This window comes from Erythranthe guttata, chromosome 13 (genome assembly GCF_056151865.1).
Source record: "Erythranthe guttata isolate IM_541 chromosome 13, IM_541, whole genome shotgun sequence".
NCBI classification, from domain to species: Eukaryota; Viridiplantae; Streptophyta; class Magnoliopsida; order Lamiales; family Phrymaceae; genus Erythranthe; species Erythranthe guttata.
Window position 1 is genome coordinate 8,854,764 of NC_142545.1, and position 13,572 is coordinate 8,868,335.

Here is a 13,572-nt window from a genome sequence, read left to right on the forward strand (position 1 = left end):
AGAACTAAGGATATATTTTTGGTCTATGGGGGTGCCGAGTTGAAATTAGAGGGTTTTACTGACTCTAGTTTTCAATCGGATGTGGACGACTCGAAGTCGAATTCTGGATTTATATTCACGCTTAATGGTGGTGCCGTGTGTTGGAAGAGTTCCAAGCAAAGCACGACGGCCGATTCCACTACCGAAGCGGAATACATTGCAGCGTCCGAAGCTGCAAAAGAAGGGACTTGGATAAGGAAATTCATCCAAGAGTTGGGTGTCATTCCTGATGCTAGTGATCTAGTACCGTTGTACTGTGATAACACCGGAGCCGTGGCGCAAGCTAAGGAGCCACGATCTCATCAGAAGTCGAAGCATATTCTGAGGAAGAATTACGTGATCCGAGAGATCATTGATAGAGGTGAAGTTAAAGTTGAACGAGTCACCTCGGAAGAGAACGTAGCAGACCCCTTCACGAAGCCTTTACCGAGATCGGTCCATGAGAAACATCGAGAGTCGATGGGATTGCGATTTATGGGTAGTTGGCTTTAGGTCAAGTGGGAGATTGTTAGAGTAGGTGACCAACAAGCCAACATGTGGTTGTGGTCTTTCGTATTTATTATTGTAATAAACGAACCTTTATTCGTATTAATGATATAACACCTTGGCATTCTATATCTTTGTCCCTTTGTCACAAGCATAGATATAGTCCTTACAGTTATTACAAGTACTAGTAATTGATCGTTAGGATCGTGAGATATTTACTCAAGTATTATAACTGTTAAACGTGTTCCTAGTCGAAGGGTTACGCCACTAATGAGGATATCGGCCTTTCCCATTAAGACTAGCACTTAGTGTATGTGTACTGCATCTCATCAGTAAACGGTATTGTGATATCGGCATGCATAAGTGGGTGCTCGTAAGTTGACGAGTTCACTGAACTCCCTCACCCTAGAAATCTCTAAGTGGTTCCCAATAATCGAGTAGAGATATCTATGGTATAGTTGTACACCATTAGTCCTTATGACCTAGACATCACCGTGACTTCACTAGAAGACCAGCTGTATCGTGACCTGTCCCTGAGTTCCACCGAGGACCATCCCAAGGGCCAGTGTTCGTGCAGTCCGAAATCTAGTGGGAGGTCTGTGCATTGTAGTCGGGAATTCGATCGCTAGAATAGTCTTGGATGTCCTGTGTGTTCTGAAAGTTTGTAATCATTCTAAGTCTCTGGCCAGAGCTGACTAAGTGATAATTAGAGAATTCGATTCTCTAAGTCATGCACGTAAGGATTACGACACTAAGAACGATCGCACCGTCATCGAACATATAAAGAGGTCTCGATGAACAAATGCCTCTAGTTCGATCGGGACATATGAATCGAAGGGACCGTACTGTACGTTAACTATATCTGAAGGTTCTTGCAGACACTTCATTTGTATCTAGGGAATCATGACGCGTAGTTGCTAGACGCCAATCTTGATTCGTTGGGTGATTAAGGTGAAACGAGCTTCATCTTAATCGTAACTCTAAGGGACGAGTTTTGACCACAAAGGGTTGTGGGCCCACGGCTAGCTTACACCTGAACCATCGAGGGTCACACTGCTCGTGCACATGAGATCTTTGAATAAACGGTCAGAGATAAAATAGTTTATCTTTGCATAATTGGAAGTCAATACGATTGAGTCCAACATTCGTAATTTGGAATTACGAATGAGAATGAGAAAAAGGAAAAGAATAGGCGAACGTATTAGTGAACTTTCTAAATCGGGAAGTTTCCAAATTTAGAAAGTGCACTGAACTAGGGTTTCCACTTTTGGAAAGTTGGAAAATGAGAGATGGCACTCGTAATGACGAGGAAGTTATAATGATTCCGAAAATATAATCGTTGCAATTTTTCGGTCATTGAATTAAGAGAGACGAGCAAGTAAAAGTACTAACGGACTTAAGCTGTTGGGCCCGGTCCAACTTAAGCCCGCTAGGGTTTTATGCAAGACATATAAATACTTGATTTATAGGTCTTGCACAAACACAACACAAACCCTAACCCTAGCAGCCGTCCACCTCTCTCTCTCGGCCTCTCTCTCCCGCGGCCACCACCGCCGTCCTCCCCGCCGTTTCGCCGGAATCGGCCGTTCATCGGCCCATTGTCTTGGTAGCTTCTTTCCTTCTCTTTTTCTTCCGTTTTTCTAACTATTACGTGTCTAGTGCCACGTGTTTAGTAGATCAAAGTATACGAGGTGAAATCCGAGAGGAGGAAGATCGAAGATCGAAGAATCGAGGAGCAGCATACGAGCCGAAGGCGCACGCAACCCCACGCGCCGCCCGAAGACCGCGCGTGAGCTACACGCGCCGCCACGGCCCGCCTCGCCGTTGCTGCTGCTGCACCGCTGCTGCCCCGATTGTACGGATTGGTTTCCGTAGCAATCTCGACTTGCTAAACGCTCCTACCTCACGCTTCAAGAGGTAAACACACGAATCCCTTGTTTCGATTCGTTTACGTTTAAACTATATTTTCATGTTTGCTTTCGTATGATTTTATGTGATTATGTGTAATCGTTTTAATCGTTGCAAGCATGTTATTTGGTTTAAACGCGAGCATGTTAATTGATTTAAATTCGGTTAAATTATTTAGCATGTATGTTGTTTTTAATTTCGCTGGAAGCGCAAAGGTACGCAATTAATTGATTTTAATTTGTCGGGCATGTGCTTGTGTGATTTAAAGTCGTTTAAATCACATTAAATTTTTATTTTCCGTTGCGTACACGTGCCCGAAACCCAACAGTGGTATCAGAGCTCGTTGCGCAATTAATTGTGTCGTTTAATATGCTATGATTTTATGCATGTTCGATTTATTAAAGTAGTGATTCTCGTATTATGTAATTGGGAGTTTTCGTAAGTTTAAAATATTTTCGAAATATTGTTTAGAATTTTTCCAGCTTTAAAATTGTTTAAAATTGGAAAATCGGATCTGAAATTGTTTTTAAAAAACGTCGGTTTTTGTTGTTCGGATCGAACCGGTCGAACCGGCCGGTTCGATGGTTGTGTGCGATTTAGTTGACCGAATCCACGTGGATTCGGGTCGGTTAGACCGGTTCCCGGACCGACTGACCCGGCCCATTGATTTGGGTCAGCTGGACCGGACAGAACCGGACCGCTTCGGTCCGAACCGGTCAGACCGGTTGGGCCGAACCGGTTCACTGAAAATAAAAAAAAAAAAAAAAATTCAGATTTCTAAAATTAAACTTAAAACAAATTGATTTTAATTTTTGGAAAATTATTTTCAATTAATCCCAATTAGATAATTGGATCGACAATCATCTATTTTAGTAAATAGGTGTTAGATTAATCAAATTGATTTAATTTGTTAAATTGATTTCAATTAATAGAACACATATATAATATTGATTATAGTTCAACTTAATTAGTAGTACCTCAACATTATTTGAATGATTTATGCTAGTTGAGGTTCTATAATTGTTTTGAAAACTCGATAATTAATTAATGTAATTAATTAAAGACTTGTGGATAAAGTTTTTGCTGTATAATTAGGGTGAAACATAGAGGTCTATTCGGACGATATGCTTGTCAAAAGTAAAAATGCAAGCTTTCAGATAGCTAATCTTGCGAAAACATTCTCAACGCTCCGAAGGTATGGATTGATAATGAACCTGGTGAAGTACTCGTTTGGTGTACAAATAGGTAAATTTTTTGGGTTGTATTGGAACCAAAAACGGTATCGAGTTCAATCTGGAGAAGGTACGAGTTGTTTTGGAAATGTCTGCACCTCATAGTATCAAAGAGGTACATAATTTGCCAGAAAAGATAGTGGCTCTCAGCAGATTCATCTCCCGCTTGGCTGAGCAAATTAATTCAAATCCTTGAGACGAAAACCAGAAAACGTCACATAATAATTTGCAAGTTATTATTTATTTTAAACAATTGCGACGAAAATAATTAAACGTCGCAAATATTTATTAAAAAACTAATTGCGACGTTTTGTAGAAAAATCGTCGCACACTATTGCGAAGATTGAGTTGATTCGTAGCAAATGCTCGCGAGCTTTAATGCAACGATATTTACGACGTAATTTGTTATCATCGCAGTTCTATTTATGGGTTCTTTCTTTTTGTATTCTTGCGACGTTTTTGTTATAAAACGTCACAAAATTGCGACGAATCCATTTTAGTCGCAAAATAAAAGTTGCCTGGAATGCATTGTTGCCTAGTGTTGGAAGCCGTGTGTAAATAAATGGGCTTGGATCACTGGGCCGATGCTTGACTAGAGAGAATCAACTCTATATTGTACAAATAAATTAATTTTGTGAAATATTGGGATAAGTTATCTTAGTTAAAGATAATAATAATTTTAAAATACAATTAGATTTGTTTTGTAATATTATAATAAATAATGTAATCTATATTTTTATTAATAGTTGGGGTTTTTATGCATAAGTCCCCAACCAAACATTTTTATTATTCTAGGTTTACGGGCTATATCTCTTTCACCAATAAGTCCATCCCTTTAATATTTATTATAAATAAAGGAAACATTCATGTATATCCCAATATTACCATCAATCATTTATACTCAATTCTTAATTGTAACCTCAATTTAATCAATTTTGTCCACAAAAATCCAATTTTGACCACAAAAATTCAATTTTGACTTTTTTTTGGAGCATACTTTAATATGCTACAATTTCATCCTTAACTTAATTTAATCTCAATTTGACCCTAAATTTCACAAATTATTCAATTTTGACCCAAAACCTTTTTTTTTCAAAAAAAAAAATTTTGCCGCCGGATTCCGGCGTTGACTTTTCAATTTTTTTTTTCTTTCGGATTTTTTCGCCGGTCTCCGGCGCTAATTTTTTTTAGTGTTCTTTTTTTTTTTTACGTCGGCCGCTAAACGTTGACCGTAATTGTGCTATCACTGCCAGTAAATTAAGGTAATTATACTGTCAATGACAGTTAATTAACGTAATTATATTACTGTCAATGACAAGTCAACGTAATTATATTACTGTCGTTGACAGTAAAATAACTGTAAACACAATAATATTACTGTCAACAACATCAATATTATTATTTTTTTTGGGTTTTTTTGTTTTGTTTGAGTTATTCACGGAGTAACGTAATAATATTACTGTCTATTATTGTAATATTACTGTAAACACAATAATATTACTGAGGTTGACGGTAATGTTACTGTTGTTATAGTAATATTGCTGTCAACCATATCAATATTATTATTTTGTTTGGAATTTTTTGTTTGTTTGAGTTATTCACGGAGTAACGTAATAATATTACTGTCTATTATTGTAATATTACTGTGGTCGACGGTAATATTACTGTTGTTATAGCAATATTATTGTCACTCACAGTAATATTAATTCTTTTGACTTTTTATTATGTTTACATTTGTTGAACGGTCAACATAGTAATATTACTTTATTACACAATAATAATGAGTTTTGTTGTGTTAATATTACTGTACTACAGATTAATATAGCAATATTACTGTGTTAAACTATAGTTTAGTTAATTTTACTGTGTTTAACAGTAATATAGTTAATATTACTGTCAATCACAGCAATATTGCTGTTTAAACGGAAAAAAAAGGTTACGGAAAGAAACAAAAGAAGAAAAAAAATTCAAAAAAGTCAACGCCGGAATCCGGCGAAAAAATCCGGAAGAAAAAAAAAATTGAAAAGTCAACGCCGGAGACCGGCGGGAAAAAAAATTGAAAAAAAAAGGTTTGGGGCAAAATTGAATAATTTGTGAAATTTGGGGTCAAATTGAAGTTCAATTAAGTTAAGGATGAAATTGGAGCATATTAAAGTATGAGGGGTTATTTTAGTCCTTTACAAAAATCTGGACCATGTATGGACTTATTGGTAAATGAGTTTTTTGCCTGGATCTCTTTATGAATAAATACTCATTGATGGGCTTACTTGTAAAGACCCCTTAATAGTTTATGGTGTTGTGAAAAGTTTAGACCGGTTTGGATTTTATTACAGGTGAGTCTAAATACATGGATGTTGTAAAAAGAATTGTGAGTTTCTTTAGTTGTGAAAAACGAAAAATGATTTTATATTTAGCTGAATGGTAAAGATACAATTTAAGAACATCTAGGTGAAATTAGAACTTTTCAGTTGGAATTTGTTGTCGAAGTGCTTATTAAGGGCGTTCCCAGTGGAGACTCCATACTAGGAATGGCAGTGGAGCAGGTACCCTCGAAAAAATGTAATACCAGAATCATTATCATTTAATATATAACTCAAACCATGACCATAGCAAACCTATTTAAAAAGTTAATGGAAATACCATAATCGTTACAACGAATATCTAGGTACCCACGGGTACCCATTTACCATTTAAATTATGGTAATAAAAAATAGCTTTGAGTTCGATAAAGTTTAACTAACTCTCAGAAAAAGAGGAGGAAAAAAAAAAAAAAAAAAGTAAATTATACAAATATATCCTCCCTAAATTATTGCCAAACTATTATTTTTATTCGTATTATGTTAGAATATGATAGCGGAAGACTTTGAAATAAATTAATCGGGAATAGAAAATTCCGACAAAAAATTTCTTTTAGAATCAGAGTAAGAGTGTCCACATATTACCAAACAACATTCCCTTAATCAATTTCACAAACTATGCATGCATGACTAGAGATTAAGTCCCATTTTAGCAAAGTGAGAAAATTTTGGACAGTTTCGATCTATCAATCAAACAAATAAATAACTCTCTAACCGTTCATGCCAAACACTTGAAATTTTTACCACATTCTCTAATAAGGGTCTAGATAGCCTAGTAAAAACAGTTTTTAAATAACTTGAGCCATTTGAAAGGAATAATTAAAATGGTACAACTGTACAGTTTGAAAATCTAAAGCAGGGGAGTGACCTTTGAATTTTTTTTATAAATTCCCTACTGTTTTAAAAATCATAAAATTATATGCTAAAGTACATTAGTAAGTTAGGAGTTTATCCCAAGTGGAATAAATCCTTTTGAGTGAGAAACACTTCGTATTTGATTGTAAATACTACAATGACTCTGTTTCAGAGCAGAGTTGGTAAACAATTCGTAACTAATTCACGGCTTATCCAATTAATGCAAAAGACCTATCAACATGAACCTAAAAGATAGACCTATGATGCTGTAAAATTTCATGCAATAATGTATAAAAGAGATAATTAACACGAATTATTAAACTACTAAGCAGAACACAACACATAACTAGCCGATGGGCATTTTATAAGGTTTTTAGGAAAACTTGCCCTAAAGTTACATAAGTTTTTGAGGAATTATCATAATGTATATCAAAATAGGTAATCTTAATCCTATGTCACATTACACATTATGCATTAAGTTCCTCCAATACGCGGAAGGGAACGATAATAAACACCTATAACGGTGTCGAATATCCTTAATAGCAAATTGTACAAATAGAACCACATTAGTATATTAAGAGCACCCAAAATCCACCATGCATCCATATGAACTCTTCTCCTGATCCACGAACTCAACTTCAACCACGAACCTCGGGCTCGAAATCGGGTAATCCTACAAGCAATTCAACACCTATATGAGTCTTTGAGACTCAATGAGAATTCCATAGAATATTAAATACACTTAGACAAGGAATCATATAATCATACATATACATACATGTACAAGTACACATATACCTTAATCACCATTTCTTTAAGGAATTTTACCGATTTACCTTTACCATCTCGGTGTACCATCATTTCATAAGGAATAAGAGGAGATCCCTCACAAGGGAGTCGTCATTCTTTTGCATATACATTCATTCAAGTGCTCATACAATGTGTGAGAAAATCATTTTCTTTAGTCGGATATCCTTTGAAAAATCAAGTAAAACCATAGACAATAAGCCTTCATTTATTTGGAACCCGTTTCATAAGTGGAATAAAACCACACACTCTTCATCTCATTTTGGGGTACCGCTCCCTCATACTAGACACGGCCCCGGGTCGGGTCGGGTCCGGGTCCGGGTCCGAACTGGATTTTGAAATTTTTTCCAAAATATGCTTGGAATGGGGTTCGAACTCTGGTTCCCTTCACATGAAAATGCCAATCCAAACCAGTGAGACAAGGAAATTGTTTGTGAAATTACTTGCAAAAAATATATATAACAATAACATATAGTGTAAAATGATTATAAAAATAATGTTTAATGGATTATTAATTATCATATTCATAATTATTAAAGAATTTTAATTAAATTATTCACAAATATAATATAATAAAAAAATTAAAATAAATTGAAAGAACTTGAGGTTAATCCATTTAAATCTTACGATTCAATTCTAATATTTGAATAAAATGTATATGTTAAAAAAAGGATTAAATCATATGATCTACAATTTAATTCTTACGATTTTTACAAATTAAACCAATTATTAAAAGAGAAATTGCATCATAATATTTTGAATATAGTAGTCATATATAATATTATTTTTAAAGTAAGAAAATTAATTGAATTGAGATATAATCTATTTTTGTTAAAATAAACATCATTTATATTTTTAAATAATTATCTTATGATAAAATACTCAATAATATTAATAAGTTCTTGTCAACAATTGAGGTTAATCGATTTAAATTCATTGAAATGAGTTATAATCTATTTTTTTTAAATAAACATATTATTTAATTTTTCATTCGATTTTTTCACACTATCGATTTTAATAACAAAAGTGAGTTTGTATTAAGTATACGCATTTGATTAAATATTGAATTGATTCAATCGTATATATTTTTCAATAGTGGAGATTATATTGATATAGTAATTAATAATGGATGTTTTGAAGTATTGAACCGTGCTTTTATATATATATATATATATATATATATATATATATATATATATATATATATATATATATATATATATATTTAAAGTTTGCATTTGCTAATAATTTAATTAAACTTATTTACTAATAATTAATATGAAAATTAATAATTTCTTTAACATATTTACATGCCAATTAAATCATTTTACCGGAGTTTTATATTATATATATTTATTGCCTAAATATTATCAAATGTTGTGTTTGGCCCCAGTGGAAAGATATGCCCAATCTTTCCAATTCGTCTCGAGTTCGAATCCTCTCCGACCCGTGTATGGGTGGGTCCGGGTCCGGGTTGATGGTCAACGGTGCGGGGCCGGGGCGGGGCGGGGCAGTCCACGGGTCGGGTCCGGGCCGGGTCTAGGTCAAACCCGGCCCGTGGCCGTGTCTACCTCATAACCCGTGCTTATTCGATCTATGTTTTACAAGACTTTCCAATTTTAAAAACGTGCAAGTGAGGTTAGTACATACTTTCATTCAATTCAAGCAACTTGATTAGTTGTGTGAGAAAAATATTTTTTTTCGGATATCCTTTGAAAAATCAAGTAAAACATCAGACAATAAGCCTTCATTTATTTGGAACCCGTTTCATAAGTGGAATCAAACCACACACTCTTCATCTCATTTTTGGGGTACCGGTCCCTCATACCCCATGCTTATTCGATCTATGTTTTACAAGACTTTCCAATTTTAAAAACGTGCAAGTGAAGTTAGTATATACTCTTCATTTCACATATTCAAAGTTAGCTTTCACATAAGCACACATATTTCCACATATTTCACAAAGGCACATAGTTTAGTCACAAAATCACAAAAGCAAGTAAGACACATAACAACTCAAGCAAAGAACATAGATCACATATAGCAAAACAACTCAAAGCATTCGGTTATTTATAATTACTATCCCCAAGTTTATTAATTAAAGTTCAAGCCCTCTTTCTCAAGAGACTTGAAGTTTTCTTTCAAGTAGCACCAAATTTCCGTTTATTTCATTTTCTTTCCAAAATATTCGAACCATCAACAATTCCATCACAAAAAAAAATCATTTTTATTAATCTTGTTCTCGGTTTTTATCTTTGTATATTATCTTATTACTCATAGATCATAAACCATGGATCGTAAGCTTTCTCGACCCGAAGGGAGTACACTTACAACCACGTAGGTCGATATATATACTCATAGAAACATATACTTATATATAGCACATCTACATTATAAATAAACCATGGATCAAGTACTTTCTTCGACCACGCAGGTTTACGAAAACCATGGATCGAAGTTTCCTTAAGATCACGCAGGTCTAGTATATATATATATACATACATAAAAAAAAATTTAAATTATCATATTATTCTTAGTTCTTCAAGATTATTTCAATTAAAGCTTAGATCATCACATGCATGGATGATCTAACAATAAACAATTAAAGTACTATAACTTCCCAAATTTTCGGCCATTAAGAACAAAGAAGGAGAAATAAGAAATAATATTGGTGAAGAATCACTTGTAGTAAGAATGTGAAATTCTCACCTAGTTTCTCTTGGGAATATGAAGGAATTGGTGGATTGAATAACCCACTACAAGAACCTTGAAGAAATTATAAAAAAAATTAGAAGAAAACATTCGAAATTGAAAGAGAAGAAGAAAAATGAGAGCTTTCTTACACTTTTAGTTGAAGAAACTTCTTTTTGGAAATGAGGAGAGATTTCGAGCTTCCTACACTAATAATTTTGAAATGGAGGAGAAGAAGGAAGAAGAATATTTTCTTAAGAGCTTTAAGATATGGTGGAGAAGATGAAAATTCACTTGGGTGTTGGGTTCTATTTATAGAGTTTTGCAAGCATTTGGGGGTGTTCTTGGAATTTCCTCTTTAGGTGGGTTGGATTGGAGATGGTTCTCTGGCTTGAGCTTGAGTAAAAATGGAGTCTTGGTGAGGGGATGGTGGTGATGGCCGAATTTAGAGAGAGGAAGAAGAGAGAGAGTGGGTTTCAAATGCTTAGGTGGAGAGAGAGGGAGTAAATGGGTCTTGAATTAAAAGGTAAAGTGGAGTACCATTCTCAATGAAGAAAGTACAAGCCACTTAAGCCTTCAATTCTCCCAACTAATGAGCATTTCTACATTAAAGAATTGTACACATGGAAAATAAAATCCATGTGTGTCTCCACATGGATTACAAGAAGAGTGGGGAAAATTTTATTTCTAAGTTTATTCACTCATTTAATTATCTAATATGCATGAATTTATTATTTTTCTAAAAATTTAGTGTTTGCATAAATATATTCCAACTATCCAAATTAAATTCTAGAATACAATAATCTAATTAAAATATGAAAATTTTCAATTAGTTATTTTTCGTGTGAAATTTTCAAATATTCGATTCTCATAAATCAACTAATCAGATAATTTAAGTCACACATAAAGTTCATCAAGAATGCATGTATAACTAGGCTAGCTCATAATAAATTATCCTATTAGCACATAAAACTTCTAAACGTAAAATCTACTTATGAAAATAATAAAAATATAAAACGAGTTATCCGAAAGGGCGGGGTGTTACAATATATATATTAAATGGTTGGGTACCCATAACCGTAAAGGTAAAACCAGAACCATACCAAAACTATGACGGTTTTTTTTTTTCTTTTACCAAAACCATTACCAAACCCTAATGGTTTCGGTAACAGGTTGTAAACGGAGCGGATACCCGCGAATAAGTAGCGGTTCGGGTTTTTTTTGCCATCCCTACTAATACTCTAGTGGGTTCTAAATTATAGCACTTCTGCGAAAAAAAAAAAGGCAACACCAATAAGGATTCTAGTGGATATGCAAATTTAGAGACTTTGACAAAATTTCTAAATGTCTTCCTAAATATGTGATTTTATTTGGAGACTCTCTATTTGTTGGGTTCGAGGGCAAAGGCAAAGGTTGTATAATAGTGAATAAAAGATTGTATAGGCTTTTTATTTATTTTTCATCAATAAATTTCCAATCGAATTTTAATTTAGGCTTTTTATTTCTTTTTCTTTTATCCTTCTAAGTTTTTAAGGTGTGCTTATTTTATATTTAAAATTGTATTATATTTATTTATACAGTTCAAAAAAATATTGTATTTATTAGTTTTTATTATATTTGAACATATATCTGTGTTAATATTTTGTCCTTTCATTTGTTTGAATTATTTTTTACAGCAATGTAGATAAAAGAATTAATGGCAGGGATCAATTTGTATGTATATATATATTTTTCAATATATTTGGACATTACAGAATTTGGAGACTCATATGGAGATCCGATAAAATTTTAGAGTCTCTAAAAATAAAATTCTACGGTGGAGGGCTCTATAATTTTGAGTTTCTAAACAAAGTCCCATGAAATATGTATGAGTCTCCAAATAAAGTCCTATATTTAGGAACAAGTTTGGAGATTTTGCAAAAATCTGAAAATTTAAACCCCTTTAAACAGGGCCGATTATGAGGGGAGGCAAAGTAGACAGTCGTCAAGGCGCCCCGGATATTTTAAAAAATTTAGGGCCCCCAAAATTTTGTATACCCTTTATATATTAACATTTATTCAAAAAAATTATATTATATGTATAATTATTGAGAACCCTAATTCATAAATAGATATAAATCAACGATTGTTACTTATTTCTATAATTCCTCTAATTATGGGCCCTAATTATTAAATTTATAATGCATTAGTTATTTATTTTTATATAAATTCACTTGTTTAAGTGCTATTTCATGCAAATTATCTTTAAAAAGAATAGGGCCGCTGCCCCCGAACCCGCGAAAACTTTAACCCCACTATATATCAAATTTTCTAGCATTGTCAGTGGCTATATATACCTTACAAAAATGAGTTAATATAGAGTTTATCACTATTTAAAAAAAATGAATTTTATATTAGATTTTAGAAGGGCCCCATTTTTTTGCCGTTTTCAAATCTCGCCTGAGGCCCCAAAATCTCAGGAACGGCGTTGTCTTCAAATTTTTTGTTGGTGTTGAATTTATTACACAATTTCTATATTTTACAGCCAAATAGAGTTTGATTACTTCATTGAAGATGCCCTAAAGACGAAGTTTAAATCCTTTGTAATTATTCGATTGAAAACCCGGCTGCGAAAATGAATTTTACCATCACCAAAGAGCTAAAGTAAGACAGTTGAATTAATTATTATTTATCATGTAAAAATATAGTAAACTAATAATTTATTTTGCAAGAAAAATTAACAAACTTTAAATAATTCAATCATTTCTGCAAACTAGACAGATTTGAATAAATCCAAACGACATGGAAATAAAAGCCCACAACCAACTAACTAACCCATAATGTTATTTGAATAAACAGCTCAATACGATCAACTGGGGTCACATTCACATATAAGATCTGTATATGTTATACCAGCGAAAGCCACGCGTAGGTAAGGTATCAAAGTTTTTGACTATCAGATATATTAATATTAAATGATACTTTTTACTAATAGCATAAACTTTTGGTTGAGGGTGTCACTCAGTAGGGTATCAAAGTCAGGTTAGATGAAAGATCATGTGTTCGAACCTCACCGCTATCTATTTCAAATATTTCATATTAACTTGATAGGGCGTATTGGAGATATTAATATTAAATAATTCATTACCGCGTATCAACCATAACTTATAGTAATGGAATATTTCATAGCATTACCGTACCAAAACAATCCGTAAAAA

At 33.4% G+C, this 13,572-nt stretch overlaps 1 long non-coding RNA gene across 3 annotated transcripts; it reads right to left on the reverse strand.

The window, feature by feature from the left end:
• Positions 1-7,224: 7,224 nt before the first annotated feature.
• LOC105966688 (uncharacterized) lies at positions 7,225-10,861 on the reverse strand. 3 transcript variants are annotated; one of them, XR_016029131.1, is made up of 4 exons: positions 10,528-10,861; positions 10,394-10,440; positions 7,714-8,069; positions 7,225-7,550 (listed from the first exon to the last, which is right to left on the reverse strand). It is a non-coding gene; the product is annotated as an uncharacterized LOC105966688 (long non-coding RNA). The 3 variants fall into 3 exon arrangements; XR_001173584.2 differs by having other exon boundaries at positions 10,394-10,450; XR_016029132.1 differs by having other exon boundaries at positions 7,676-8,069; positions 10,394-10,450.
• Between the last annotated feature and the right edge of the window lie 2,711 nt (positions 10,862-13,572).